Raw genomic sequence first — 16,775 nt, forward strand, 5'->3', positions numbered from 1 at the left:
ATCACCCACGTGTTGTCCTGTGTATGCATCTCGCCACATCATTCACGCCCATTACTATATCATACGTATCGTGCATTCTATACCTAATCCTTCGTTATGATCATTAATGTTCTTTCCTTATAATATACTGCCTGATTATTTTCTTATTTATCTTCTTACTAATAACAATCATATATATGTAAAGTAACTTGGCTTCAGTTATCGCATCCTTATTGGTATGCAACCGTGCACATCACATTGCATCAGTTTGAGGGAATATTATTGATGAATTGGCAATGGCTTTCATGTTCTTGACGCTAATCCTTACATTTCCGACGATTTGAACTCACGTTTACTGAGTATGAGTGCATTCTGGGGATTTTTCGTAAAGTGTTTCCACACATTTGAATCACCCTGCTTCACTGTTATGCTCTACCGACACTGCAGATGTCTTTCTAGAGCATTTGAGTACAAATTCGCTATACTTAATACTCAGAACATCACTGTTGTCCGGCATCCATACCTGGCGATTATGCAACCACACACAACGGGCATGGTGTCCGCCATTTTATATTTGTTCCAGATATCGACTTAATACAAACGAATTATTGTTACCTGGTACAAGCCTATCAATTCATATCCATTTAGACCAAGTTTCACTTGGAAGATTATCCGGGACTCCCTACGTTCCTTTGGGGAACCCTTGCGCGTGCATGGTAGGATTGTGAAACATGCAAAATTCAATGGAGCAGGTATGACTTCTTCAGTGAATTTTTTACCCGCCCTCTTTATGTTGGTTAGTTTCCGAACTATTGGCGTCCGAAACTCATTTTTCCACGCTTTGTAGATCTGAAACTATGTCCGATAGCCGAAAGTTCAAGAGAACTTTTTTTCTTGTCTCAGTGGCAGGAGTCACCTCTCAAGAGTTGTAACACTTATTTTGCAACACTCGATATCTATCTATCTATCTATATCTATATCTATATCTATCTATCTATCTATCTATCTATCTATATATATATATATATATATATATATATATATATATATATATATATATATGTATATGTATATATATATAGTAAGTAAAGATCTAAGGGTTTACTTGTCCCTACCATAAATCCTTCATTGTAACCAGATTCCGGCGTTGCCGCTCTAACTCAGGTAGAACTGTATAAAGCTCTCAGTATGGCTAACCCCATTACGGTTATCATAGTAGCCCGAGCCCGTGCAGACCTATAAACACATTACCCCACAGAAATGAGTGCCATAAGTCCATGCCTTCTAAAGGCTGTTGCGCCATGAATTTAGTTATCATTATTATTATTGCTAATATTAATATGTAATATTAGTAATAGGCTTAATAAAGATTCTGCCTGTTTATGTGCTCTGCTTGTAAGTATATTATTTCTAACTTTAAGATATAGTTATAGAGGTCATTATATAATTGATCAGTTTCTTTCTAATGTGATTCGTCACGTATATAAAAACTGGACAAACTACAAATTAGGATACTATACACAGGAAATTAATAATGATAGCTTTATTACTCAGATATTAACCTGCATACATTAATACATATGAGATTTAGATACTTAATAGAATGCTTTTTAATCATTTCTTTCTTTAAAAATAAAGTTTTAAATTGTCATTATAGACAGATGGCCTGTCGAATATTATTATTATTATTATTATTATTATTATTATTATTATTATTATTATTATTATTATTATTATTATTATTATTATTATAGGACAACAGTGATGGCTTATTGCTTGCAGTGCCCAGTAGTAGTTGTTTCCTTTCATCTTCTCAGTTAGAACTTCAGACTGCAGGTCAAAGTGAGCTTCATGGATCACCTGCAAATGCATCTAAGAAGATAGTGTAGAATCCTTCAGATGATCTCCTGGACATGTATGGTTCTATCCAAAATCTGGAACTAGAAAACTGACAGCTCGGAAAAGGAAGAGATGTGCTATTCTCACAGACACTCTAGAAAAAAGTACTTTCGAAATGAAAAAGAAGCATCTAAAAGCAACCGAAAACGTAAAATCATCAGCTGAGAAGAATTTATTCTCAAGTCGTCTGTTTGGTTTCTGAAGAACCGTACGAAGAACAGGATACAGAAGAAGACTAGGTACAGTGTTTATGTTGTGAGAAGTGGTCTCATTGGTCGTGTTCCGAGAGAAATCCGTACTACATCTGTATAGTTTATAGACATTGACTGCCACAGTGAAAATGAGTGAAGCGATGTTCAAGCTGTAGATTTGATAGCATTAAATTTCTGAATCAAGTCCGATTGTTGCAACTTACCCCAGATGATGTTGCAATTTACCCCATGGGTGGGGCAAGTGTCAACAGTCGGACTTAGTTCAAAAAGTGGATGCTATCAAAACTGCCGTTCGATGTTTTGCACTTCTCTTTTTATGGTATGTAGTTAAGGCATGTACCTTTTAGTACACTCAATATAGTTTTTATATCTATAATAATTTTCGAGTAAAAAAACAGACCTGAAAATTGTTGCAACTAGCCCCATCTTCCCCTACAATCACTTTTTCAAAAAAAAAAATGTATAAAGCCAGTAAAGCAATTAACATGTAGGTCTATTTTCGAAGATAATATAGGAATTTTTCGTGCTGCTAATTATTTATTTTTTAAAAATCAGATGCTGAAACCAATCGATATAGCGCAGTTTAAGCAATTCAGTTTGTTTTATTTAAAAAGAAAACTCTCTATTTACAAATTTGATTGTTCCTATGTATTAGAGCAGTCTTCGAAAAATCAGTGCCTATTGTATTTCTAAAATATAGCTGGAGCCGCGGTGGGTCAGTGGTAGAGCGTTCACCCCTGGTGCATGGGGTCTCGGGTTCAAACCCTGCTCCCGCCAAGTGAACTTTGTGGTCGATAAACGCCGTGTGCGTGGATATTCTCGGGGTTCTCCCGTTTCCTCCCACTTTCTTCATTCCACCATTTCATTCATTTCTCATAATCACCGTCTCCTTCAGCCTAACCGGCATAACCGTGGGACGTAAAACTCAAAGATTTCATTTCATTTTCTAAAATATAGCTGTATTGATTTATTGGTATATATTTACCTTCAGTTTGTTTGAGAGAAAATTATTACAAGAACTAAAAAGTGTTTCTCTAGTAAATACGTTTACATAGTTTAGCTATTGACGTTACTAAACAAATTTGGTTTTTTTAATACATAAAATGGCGCCCGTATATATATAGGGTGTAACTTAATTAATATAACAAACGTCGTTAGGTGATTCCTGACACCGAAATAAAACAAAAACTATACAACAACCTGGGTGTAACACCCGAAAATTTGTCGGAAAAATGTATAAACCGCCATAACTCATGAACAAAACGTCGGATTGAAGTCGGGCAAAAGAATGTCTATTGTTTTTAGTCGTAGATTCGATTAGTGTACAGTGACGATGCAAGGATGACTTCCAAAGAAACTGGAGTATTCCTTTGAGTATTTTATCAAACGTTGAATGAAGAAATGATCAATCAAGTACAAGATTTAACATTAAAAAATAATAGTGCATCGTTCAAGTTAGAAGAACACTCAGAATTCGAAAGAAAGAGAGATACACATGTGTGATTCATCTATTTTGTCTCAGTACATAATGACGTCTCGGAAGAAGATTTTAAATGGAACGAAGTCTTTAACGTATCACACTTATATCTTCTAGGCTAATGGTAACGGATGATAAATGAACGGCTTCCTGTCCAAGAGTGTGTGAAAAAGGAAAAATAACTTTGATCCAGATTAGGTTTAAAACGACTGTGCATAGGACAGTCAGGCGGCATGTAAATAAATATAACATCGAAAAATGCAAAGATCATATGTGATGAACGAGTGTACAAGGAATTCTCCACATGACCCAGGGATTCCAAATATTGTGTGAATAGATATGGGGCAAAAGTAAGCTGCATTAAACGGTTTCTTCCTCGTAATATGTAATTCCGTGGAATATGGTACTTCTGTGCACAGAAGCAACAAAAGTGGAGAAACAAGGGATGTTGTACACGTTGCATAACGATACCAAGAAGTGCGCTGGAATAGTATACTTGATTTATCCGTTAGATGAATCTTCTCCCAGGAATACTTTTGATGGCGTTTTCCCCTTCCTTCGAGTTGGCAAACCTCAACTTTTCCTTGAGCTATGAAAAACTTCATTGCTATTGTGAATATACCAAAATACTATCCTAGTGTAGACCACTTACATTTTGATTTTATCATTGCCGGAGAAATTTTCTCAAAGGAAGCTCGTTGAAAGTACATTTTAAAAAAAGGATAGTCTTTTTTCGACATTCTAATGTACATACCTTAGAGCTGTATGGAATACCTACACGGAGGAATACCTACGGAACTATCGTCCCTTGTGTGCCAATTGCGAGTGGCTTACAGAAGGCTGTCTTGAAGTTTTATTGTGGAATGGCTTCAGTTAGCATGGCTGAGTTGTAATAAGCATCTACGCAACTTGTGAGTGATATACATAGTCAGATGCTCTACTGTTACACGTGTAATTGCTGTATAACAGGATGGGAAATGTTGTGTTCAACGGTAGAGGGTTGTGTCCAGGTATTTAAGGTCGTGTAAAAGTGTAGACGTTGGTGTTTAAGTAAAATTGATTGTGTTAACCTGTACACGCCTGCGCGATGGAAGATTACCCTGTCCACGAGCTGGCAGATATGCAACTCATTTATGGAGTAGCAAAGGGCAATAGCCCAGAAGTGAGGCGTTTATATCGTGACCGTCGCCCTCAAAAGAGAGTAACTTTCCTTGTATTTTTCCACGCCTCCATATTCGACTTCGAGAGAGGGGTCCCTTCGGTTTCTCGTACGTGAAATCGGAGGAAATAGCCCCATATGGACAGCTGAACTTGAAGACAGCGTACGTCGAATGATCAAAACCGTCTTGAAACTATCATGTGTATGGCGTAAAAACCCACATGCAACTCTAGTAAACGATCAGCAGCAGAAATTTGGTGTGGTGTGGTGGATAATTTTGTGGTAGGAACTTATTTATTATCGGTCTGCCTGTGTGGGAGTACGTATCTTTTATTTTTACGTAATTTTCTCCCAAAATTGATAGAACATGTGCCCTTGAAGATAAGACAGCAGATGTGATTTCAGTATGATAGTACACCTGCACATTTTGACAGGAATATGCAGACTTACCTAAATGAAACATTCCCAGATTGGGAGAGAAAAACCTGTGTTATGACAACCTCGTTCATTCTACCTCACGCTGCTTGATTTTTTATTTCGGGGATACGTATGAAACTCCGGCCACGACAGTCGAAGAACTTGTAGCTCGATGTAATATAGCTGCGGCAATCATCTACGAAATTTCAGATGTGCTTGATCACACGCGGAAAAATTTGCTTCGCCGATGTCATCTTTGCAATGCGGTCAACGGTCGACAATATCAGACTGTGAACTGTTATTCTTCATAGCTGTCTCGTGTACACATACTGCATTGCACAAATACTGTACAAGGTACCTCTGAGTATTTCAGTTATCCTACCTTCTCCGAAACAGAATAAATCGATAATTTGAAATTGTATTTCTTTCTTTCCTTGTGCAACACGCGCAAAACCTTGAGCATCGTCGAGTTTCATTCCTTCTGTACTCGTAGTTATTATCTTCCACGAATTTACGCATTACGGGGAGGAAATCTTTTAATCTAGCTTACTTTGGCTCAAATTATATTCACATAATTTGTGGGAATCACTGTTGTTATGTGAAGAATCCCTTATACTCTAGTTCATCGTACATGATCTTTTGCCCCTGACTGTCTTATGCACAGTCGTTATAAACCTACTCTGGATCAAAGTTATTTTTTTCTCATTTTTACACACTCTTAAGTTGAACAGGAAGCCGTTGATTGATCATCCGTTACTATTGGCATAGAAGTTATAATTATGATAAGCTAAAGACTTCGTTTCATTTAAATTCTTCTTCCGAGTCCAGGAATCACCTCCAGACGTTCATTACATTAATGAAGTTACACACTATATATATAATGATAAAAAATAATACCGATATTAGTGTCGATGAAATAGTATTTGGAGTCACTCAGACGAACAGTAACACTCCCGATGCAGTTTAAATCCATACTCAGATTCCATTGCCCTTTATGCTCAAAATGAAACTATTCTCCCCGTGCGAAGAACGGGTATTCTGTTAATAATTTATTATTAAACATCACACCATAAAATACAAAGTGTATCACGTAATGTACACGTTATACTGTTACTTCTTAATGTATAAATGGAGGATGAAGGACTATTATTGGATCAAAAGATCCAATATATTTCAGACAATAAATTTCTTGTAGGCTTTATATCTGGAGAACAACATATAGTGTACCCAAACCTAAACTATGACTGAACTCAGTATGATGTGCTTAGTGCCTGAATAAAACGAAAGCTCGATTTAGAGGCCATTCAAAAATTCTGTTGCCCTTGATCCAAAAAATCTAATATATTTCATTCAATAAAAAAAAAATCTTGTACGTCTTACATCTGAAGAACTACATATAGTGCAGCCAAACCAAAACTATCACTTAACTCAGCATGATGTGCTTATTCCGAAAGTAATACGAAACCTTGATTTAGGGACCGTCCAAACGTTTGTAGCCCCTGATCCAAAAAGTCCAATATATTTCATTCAATCAATAATTTTATTGTATGTCTTATATATGGAGAACTACATATAGTGTAACCCAACCCAAGATATCACTTAACTCAGTGAGATATGCTTATTGCGTAAAAAATATGAAAAGTCGATTTAGGGACCGTCCAAAAATTTTGTGGCCCGTTATAAAAAAAATCCAAAATATTTAATTAATCGAAATTTTTCTTGTACTCCTTATACCTGGAAAACTACATATCTGGAGAAAACTCGATTTAGAGACCGTTCGAATATTTTATGGTAACTGATCCAAAAATTAATATTAGCCAAGATCATAATACTTTGATCCATTTTTTAGATCATTCCTAAAATTCTTGTTTTTATCCAATCTTTCTTTTAAACAGTATCACTCTCTTTGTTCTCAATTTGAAATTTATCAAGCAATTATAAAGCATTGCTTATTATCCAATTTGTATTCGGTGTAGAGCTTCAATTTTCTCAAAGTTTCAAATAAGATAATAAAATATGATTTACTATCGGAATTCGTGTCAGGTATTATTATTACTTTTATTGGTGTTTTCCTTTCTTTCAATTGTTAAAACAAGAAACTACCTTGCACTGTCGTAAAATATGTGCTCTTTTCCAATAGCATAATAAGTGCTCATATAATTTTGAACTTTAAAATTAAGGATTGAATCAGTACAAGAAGTACAATTTGGATAACGAATGACTTATAATTGATGTTTAGTGGCGTACTGAAGTAAAGGGATTAAGGACTTTGAAACCCCCCTTGAGCAAGGTATTATGCAAAATTAAGCACGTTTATCATATTAGCACGTTTATATATATAAACACTTGATATATTTTATAAACTTGTGTTCCTAAAGCCCCTGAACCCCCTAAACATTTGCGTAGAGTACTGATTGTGTTTCTCTTATTATTTTAACCGTTTTATGCTTTGAACGAAATTTGAAGTGCAGGAACCCTGTGAAGGTGACCACCTTTACTATAAAAATTTCTTTAATGGTTCTTAGTTTTTCTTCAAAACAATCAATAACGAACGAAAAATAAATGATTGAGTTTGATTTTAAATCGAAATTTGAAATACCACCAAAAAGTTGGCCCACCCAACCTTATTTTGTAAATGACTCTTAATAATTTTCAAAACAAACTATTTCCTCTTCAAACCAATCAATAAGAAAGGAAAACATGTTATTAGCTTGAGTATTGAATCGATATTTAAAAGCAGAAAAAACAGTATGAAGTTGACCACCAAATGTATCCTGGAAATAGATATATTTTACTGGTTGTTTTGAAACAAGTGATTTTTTCTTCAAAATAAGCAAATCGCCCCGAAACAAATCACCTTCATCAACATTATTTCTTAATTATATTCTTATGTTTTTCGAATCAAATTACTTTTCTTCCAAACAAGCAACAACAAATCCATATCAAACGATTGATTTTGCTCTTGAATCGAAATTTGTAAGTAAAGGAATCAGATTGAATTTGATCACATTCTAAATTTATTTTGTAAATCTCTTTCTCTATTTTTTCGAAACAAGCGATTTGCTCTTAAAATCAACCAATAAGAAACGCTTGGCTTCGGTTTTGATTCGAGACTTTAAAGTGGAGCCAATATGAAATTCCATCACCCATTTCTCTTGAAAAGACTCTTTATGTTTTTCGAAACAGACTATTCTTTTTCAAAATAATTAGTAGCATACGCATATCAAACAATTGATTTTGATTTTCAATCAAAATTTTAAGTGGAGGAACAAGGGTAAATTTGGCCATATACCAACTTTATTTTGTAAACATCTCTTTATGTTTTAAGAAAGATACGATTTTTACTATTTTTCTTCAAAAAAGTCAATAACAAACGAAAAACAAACGATTGGCTTCCGATTTCAATTCGAAATTTGAAAGGAGGCAACTTAACATAGGTGCATTGCTTCGCTTAAAAAAAAAAAAAAAAAAAAAAATCCAAACGCAAATTCTAAGCCTACAGTTTTAAAATTGCAGTTACATGTACATACTTCAACTTAGTATACATAAAAAATTACAGCATTATAAAAATATCAGACAAATAATATTATTTATTCGGTATTGAAAACCTCGAATCAACTATTGGAGTTATTTAGCGTATTTTTTTAATATCACAAAATTAAAGGTGTATTTATTACGGCATGGATATATTACGCACAATATTTTTATACAATTTGTATATATATATATATATATATATATATATATATATATATATATATATATATATATATATATATATAATTTTTTAAAAAAATAGACCATTTAGAATTATTTATCCTTACAATTTTTTATATCCACAAATTCAAGGTGAGGGATATGCGATATTGATATTTTCAGAAAGTGTTGACCACCCTACAGAGTGTCGATCCTGTGCCGTGTCGATCCTATGCCGTTTCGGTCCTGTGCCGTGTCGATCCTGTGCCGTTTCGGTCCTATGCCGTGTCGGCCCTGTGCCGTGTCGATCCTATGCCGTGTCGATCCTACGCCGTTTCGTTCCTATGCCGTTTCGATCGTATGACGGTTCTCTCCTATATATCCTTGAGAAAATAATTGTTACTTAATATTGCGTAATTATAAAATAATGTATTTTTTATTATTTCGATCGTATGAAAGTTCTGCTGTCGATCCTATGCCGTGTCGATCCTGTGCCGTTTCGGTTCTGTGCCGTGTCGATCCTATGCCGTGTCGATCCTATGCCGTGTCGATCCTACGCCGTGTCGATCCTATGCCGTGTCGATCCTATGCCGTGTCGGTCCTGTGCATGTAACCCCTTGTATCCATGGGCGTCAATCCCACCGGGGACGTGTTTCTCTATTTCCCGGGGTTCTCCCGTTTCTTCCCACTTTCTTCATTCCACCATTTCATTAATTTGTTATCAAAGTCTCCTTTAGCTACCCGGCATAATCGTGAGACATAAAACTTAAAGATTTCATTTTCATTTTTTAAAAAATCAATTCCAATTTTCTACATCCAAAACACAGATAACACACAGCCCTAACTATATTACTCATGGCAGAATGGTTATGATTCTTTTATAAATTCGTATTTTAAAGAAACAGTTGTTTTAAAAACCAAGTCACTGTCATGTCATCTGAACAGACTGGTTGAACGTTCCTCCCTCCCCCTCCCCAATACTTTTTTCTGTACAATTCAACCTCAACAAGTTTGTTATACTTTGTAGCTGTAACTTGAAGAGCTCTGCAAACAGTGATGTTAGAGGAAAATATTCTCGTTCTATTTGCTGTTGCAAAGGATCATACGTTTCAACTGTAGACTATCTGAAAGTTATGTATGTATATTGCATGATAAACGCTTCGTTGTTATACAGAGTCCAGTCATCTCTCTCTCTCTCTCTCTCTCTCTCTCTCTCTCTCTCTCTCTCTGAATACCCACTAATTATTACTTTACTGTTTATCTATAACTGTTCATCCTCGTAGATTATTAACTTCTTCCCTCTACAACACAACTGATTCCAATTCTACCCATATCCATTTTCTTTGCCTCAATTCTCACGAGCGATCTACAATACCTGACAAAAATTATCTTAATGAAGTATATTAGACTTACTGGTTATTATTGTGCTGCCAAAATGTCTTGAGCCGTGGCAAAAATGCGAACTAAAGCTCACACCCTCACACACCCACGCGCTGAGCCAATAAGGATTCAGCTGTTGCTAAGCGAGAGAAAGGGAGTGGAAGCCGATAGCAGCGCTTGCAACGGAAGACTAGGGATCAAGTCAATCTGGTACATCTTCAGTAGCATAAATTCTTTTTCAGGGTCCGGTACCAGTGGCGTACATCTAGCCCTCATGGAGGCTATACCGTGGGGTGAAGAATAGTATGCTGCGTGGGTTCCTCTTGCGTGATGTTTCTGCACACCCGTCAACTGCGCCGGCCGTGGCTCGTAGCTCACGATTAATAACAGCTTCTGTCCTTAAGAGTCTTCATCCCGGCGAAATTAAAATACCGCTAATTTTACAGTAATTATGTGATATCTTTAAATAGATAAAAGATAATCGAAATGTGGAACAAGAGCACTCTAGACAATATTATTTTACATCAGAAACCGTTATCACGACTCACTTATCTGCTTTCGATTTCGAGCCATTTTGAAAATCGGCATTTATTTTCGCGTTTCTGAACAGCTGAAAACGGAAAGCCACTAGGTGACTTGTGATAACGGTACCTCACGCAAAATAATATTGTCTAGGGCGCTCTTGTTCCATATTTCTGTTATCTTTTATCTATTTGAAGATATCACATAATTACTGTAAAATTAGCGGTATTTTAATTTCGCCGGCATGAAGACTCTTAATAAACTTGGCGTTAAAAACCAAACGAAATCATTTGGCGTAACAGCTCTTTTAATGGGCCAGAGCCGCTCCAACGCAATCTGTTATAGCGACACGTGGTCAGCGCGCTACGTCGTCTAGCTCTAACAGAAGTACCAGGAGCTTTCTAGACCTATAGTGGCCATCACGTTTTTTACTCACAAGACTCCCAAGTTTGCCTCACGACGCTAATGGACGCCAAAAATTGGGAAGCACCAGCTGGGAATGGAACCCGGGACCACGAGGATGTGAGTTGAACCTTCTAACCACTAGACTATGGGTCCCCTATAACCTTGGTGCTACATATAGACGCCCGAAGCTGAGGGCAGGGGAAAGGGGTTCGGGAGTTCCCTGGCTTACGAAAATGTATAATCTATATTTCTAAATTTCTTAAGATTTTCTTAATACAAATAAAAAAAATACCAAACGTGGATAGCAACCAGGGAGATGCCCCCCAGAAATATTTTTCGGGTGCCCCTGATGCTGCATAAACAAGATGAGTAACAAGATTTAGAAAATAAAAAAAGAGACTTACCGAACCGACCTAATTTGACAATCCATCCAGGGCACAGTCATTGTTATCTAAAGCCTGTGACAAACATCTTGGTATTTCAGCTAAACGAATAAAACGCAAGCTCTGGCGTGACGTTGCCAAGAGGTAAAGGGGTGTGGCTATGGGTAAGCAAACAAACTACAGCGCGATCAGGTGACAGGGGATAGACGTGGATGTGTACCGAATAAACGTGGCAATACCGCTGGTCTCTAATTTGCTAGCAGCATTTAAAGGGAACTTGGAGCGCCGCCTTCAAATGCCAAGATGTTTGTCATGCCGTTAGTTATTCATGTGACTAAGGAAGAAGTCTCTTGCATTTCAAAATAACCAAATTTTCAATTACTTAATCTTATTCCAATTTTAATTTTTACATTACTTATTAACATTTAAGAGAGGTGGGGGGCACAGTGGCTTACTGGTAGAGTGTTTACCTCTGGTGCGTGGGGTCTCTGGTTGAATCCCCGGCCAGGTTAGTTTGTAGTGGACAACATAGTACTCCCGTTTCTGCCCATTTTCTCATACCACCAATTCCTCTATCATGATTCACTTGCCTTAAGCATAGTCTCCCTTAGGCTAAAGGTCATATACGTGGCACGTTAAACTGACAGATTTTAACATTTAACGGGAATGAGTATTCGGGGCAAATGAAATATGAAACTATTTTTATAAAATTTCGAAATCTTTTCAAACCAAGACTCAATTAGGGGGTTTAAGAATACGTAACTACGAGCCAAAAATGGGATGATTTTTAAAATTAAAAAAAAAAGACATTCTAAGACCCGTTGATATCTTTCTCGAGACACCGAACAACAATCTAAAAAGGGGGGACAACAATATTCTTTAAAAAAAAAAAAAGAGAGAGAGAGAGAGAGAGAGAGAGAAAGAGATGTCTGGTCACCCTAGAATAAAGAAAACACCAAAAATTTAAATTCTATTTCAAGACTCCCTCTATAAACGTTTTTCTCAGGTCCCTTTTTAACGAACTTCACCTTTCTAATATGTCTTTTTGCAGAGTCTTATTCTGTCATTGTCCCTTCTGTGTTTCATTAAAACACGAAATTTCAAAAGACAACAAACTACAAATTACAAGATACCTTCCGGCGAGTCCTCGGATTTCTTAAGTTTTCGCTGAACAAGATAGTGTGTTTGTGTTCCCCACCCTTAGAGTAATTTCGTAGGTAAATTTAGTAAAAAGGGAAAAAGGGATTTTTTCGATATAAAGTGAAAATCCACGGAAATTTTCACGCTGATTCACTGACCATTAAAAATGCTTTTTTAAAAAAGAAATAAGCCAATACAATATTAGTAGTAGTATGTATGTGTGTGTGTTGAAAAAAGCATAAATTAAACACATTGTTGGCTGCGTGTATTTGTGTGCATTAGTTTAGAAAAAAAGTGAAGGAAAAAGCAAAAAAAGTGAAGGAAAAAGCAAAAAAAGAAGAAGCAAACAGCAAACAAACAAAACAAACGTGGTTGGTAATTGTTAATCTTGTTACATAATTTGTGTTATTAGAATTGAACACACAACAAAATAGGGAAATTTGAAAAGAAAATGGAAAAAGGGCCTAGCGGGATAAGCATGTGAAAACTGCCCCCAAACCTATCTGCACCAAATTTACAGTATCGATTAACATTTATGAAAAACTCAGTTTCCAAAACTTTCAGCCCCTAAGCGCTTTCGGAGGGATGTTAGGAGAGAGGGAAAGAAAATTGATTTTTTTCCTCCTGAACGGCTGAAAAATATATATATATAGGTGCGGATCTAACGGGGGCTATAGAGGCTATAGCCCCCCTTCACGTTCAGGTATACACTGGATAAAATGGGCTTCAATCCTGCTTTACACTGGATAAGGCGGCAAACTATGGTTTAGCCCCTCCCTTGATCATATCCTGGATCTGCCAACTTAAAAATCGTATTTACGAAATAATAATAATAATAATAATAATAATTATAAAGTATCAATCAGTAATATTTTAATATCGATATTTCGATATCTGAACAATCGATCAGTTTCACATCCCTACTCTGGACTAGGTATATACCTAGGTAATCTATGTTGGAACCCTAATAACCACTATTTCAAGGCTCTTTAGTCCGATCTCAAGTTTTTATAAATTTGTGTTGGTCGGCACAGTGTCCACGCACGATTTGTCGTAGTTCTTTGTGTTCCTAACCACATATTTTCATTTCACAAATTGTCTCCTAACCACTTTCGTTAACCATTTATCTTTTAGTTTCAAGGAGATAAACATGGAACGTTCAAGTAAAATGTTCATTATCCTTCATTTCGACTTCAAAGTACAACAACTCTGCTTGCAATATAGGAGGGACATTGCACTCGCACTCTAAAGATGTTCGGGGTTCAAAACCTACTGAGGAAGATAATTTTGGTCAGAGCAAGAGAAACGCTAGAGAAAAAGAAAATGCAAGGATCGACTAATAAGGATCCAAAGATCATTATATCAAGAAGATGATCTCTCTTCTCAGGATTCTCCGTAATTCTTAAGAGATTTTCCTTAGTAAGACTGCAAATCGTGATATAGCTATACTTCTAACGAGTTCTTTTTCTGTGATTTTACAGGGAAGACATGTCTGAATGAGGAGTCCTTTCTTCATCTTCTGCAGTACGCCGAAGCCTCTTCAGCATCGCGCTGTGGGATGATTCACAGAAATGCATTTATGTCCAACAGGCCAATGCACTGCATACTTCATCGTACAACAGTAGATTTTTTTAAAAAATTATATGCATTTTTTTTTTAATTGTAAAACGAAAACGACTTCAAGGCATCGCATTTATAAAATAAACACTTCAAGTTTTAATCTAAGCATTCCTGCATATTTGAGTCTCAGTAAATATTTTTAAAAGCTATCTCTCTCTCTCTCTAATGTCTTCAGAAGCCATCTTTTCATTTTAGATATCGTAATAGCTACAGTCGCTTAACACATCAGTGGTCACTGCTTTTAGTAACGACGATAACAGATGACCGGGCAGCAACAATTTCCACTCATTTTCAGGGCATGTTGATTTTTGTGAAGTTGGCGGAAAAAAGTAGATTGTATATATTTTCCTACTGAAATTCAATTTATAAGTCAGTTTCTGTTTTATATTATTTTAAATATACATTCTAGATCATAGGCAACGTCAAATCCAGTTAATCTTAAGCAAGGGCGCCCATGTTGTGGTTTCCAAAGGAAGGGTGGGCAAGTATAAGTGACGTTTCAAAAATAGTTTCAAATTTTGCTGTAACTAATGTAAAAATTCTATTGGATTTTCGATATTCTGAAGTACAATTTCCTCTAGGAGGCGAGCGCCCCACCTTGCCCCCCCTGATGGGCGTCCTTGATCTTAAGTTCTATTCACATCAGCCAACAAAAAGCTACCTTCTAACGCCGACAAATATTCTTCAATGTATCGCATTTTCTGTGTGTGCGTAGAAATAAAGATGCCTGCAATTCTGTCAGAACCCAACAATCACGTCAACACAACAAATTTTTATGATCGTGGAGTAGGCGGGTACGTGTTAAAATGGAACGAAATCAATGTTGTAGGACTTAACAACTTCCATACACATTTTTGTTTTTTACACATATTCAACTTGAGTACAACAACCGGTGGTGTTATTCTAATTTTTTAACAACCGGTTCTGTATATATATTTACTGGATATCACAAGTGACAAGTAGGGACCTGCACAGCATCCTAATACAAGGTGGTGTGATGAAATTAGGTAGCACTACGAATATCTCAGAAACGAATTATGCAAGATAGATGGCTGTCAAAACGCATTGAAAAGTCCTTAATCCACCAATGGATTGACAGTTGTTCGTAATGATATGTATGCTTTCCAAATACAAATAACCCTCACCACTACACTCATCTGATCCCAGTTTTCATTCTTGATATTTGAGCATTTGAGATTAAAAAATAAATACCTATGCCTTGTTGTGAGAGATCACATGTTTAACTCTGTAGCTGTAAGAATTTCTAAAACAAAAATAGTTAAACTAAAATTTATTGTTCTTGGGTATAACTGGGTAAAATTTACTGTTATGTCTGAGTATAAGAAACGGTTCTGCGAACTCGAAATATTTTAACTGGTTCTAGGAAATGAGGATACATATCAGAAAATGTATCTACATGAATAAAAAAAAAAGAATGTTATCTGTTGGTGATGAAGGCGGACAGAAATTCCGAGATTGTGGAAGAACTACTTTGAAGAAATACAATCCTCAACTTTCTAGAACTGCAGGCTAGGTTCATATATAAATGTACCCAGCCCGGGATTCGACTACCTGAACTGAATTAAAACCTGCCATCCACCTGATTAGAATCTGGCACTTCCTAATTAAGCAGCAAGACTACTATCTTACATTCGCTTCGCAATATAACTATTATGAGAAATATGATGTTCAAATAGAAACATTTATTTTAAAAAATTAAGAGGCCTCATCAGTGCAAAATTAAAATACCGCTAATTTTACAGTAATTATGTGATATCTTCAAATAGATAAAAGATAATCGAAAAGTGGAACAAGACCTCCCTAGACAATATTATTTTGCGTGAGATACCGTTATCATGACTCATTTATCTGCTTTCGATTTCCAGCCATATTGAAAATTGGCATTTATTCTCGCGTTTCTAAATAACTACAAACGGAAAGCTAGTAGGTGACTCGTGATAACAGTACCTCATGCAAAATAACATCGTCTAGGGAGGTCTTGATCCACTTTTCGATCATTGTTTATCCATTGCTGAATGTAAAATTAGCGGCATTTTAATTTCGCAGTGATAGAGACTTAAGTTTTCTTGCTCATGGACAGACCCGTAGCTAGAGATTTTGGCACCCGGGGCGAAGTAGAATTCGGTGCCCCCTACACTCACCCTACGACGGTTTTTGTTTTTTATTTATTTTTACATACAAGACAGGCAGCTTTTCTTATGCTCCGCTAAAATTTTATCAAGCTGGTTGGAAAGACCATTGAATAGCCAAAATCGATTATTATGTATTCTTCTACAAATAGGAGCTTCTTTCAAGAGGCTTACTTTGGACTTTTAAATGGTTGACAGCATTAATTTTTAGTAATAATTGTAAACTTTTGTAATTTTATTCTGTATGTGACCATACAGAATCAAACATTTTGATTCTTTGCGATAAAAAAAAATTTACGGCAAAAAAAAATATTTAATTTTTTACGCTATATGAGA

The 16,775-nt window shown here is 36.0% G+C and overlaps 1 protein-coding gene across 1 annotated transcript in view; it reads right to left on the reverse strand.

The window, feature by feature from the left end:
- Positions 1–16,775, reverse strand: part of LOC145682948 (uncharacterized) — a 666,209-nt gene that overhangs the window by 489,299 nt on the left and 160,135 nt on the right. The gene's annotated exons all lie outside the window — the stretch shown is intronic.

Source organism: Thermobia domestica, chromosome 1 (assembly GCF_964235325.1).
Source record: "Thermobia domestica chromosome 1, izTheDome1.hap1.1, whole genome shotgun sequence".
Classification (NCBI taxonomy): domain Eukaryota; kingdom Metazoa; phylum Arthropoda; class Insecta; order Zygentoma; family Lepismatidae; genus Thermobia; species Thermobia domestica.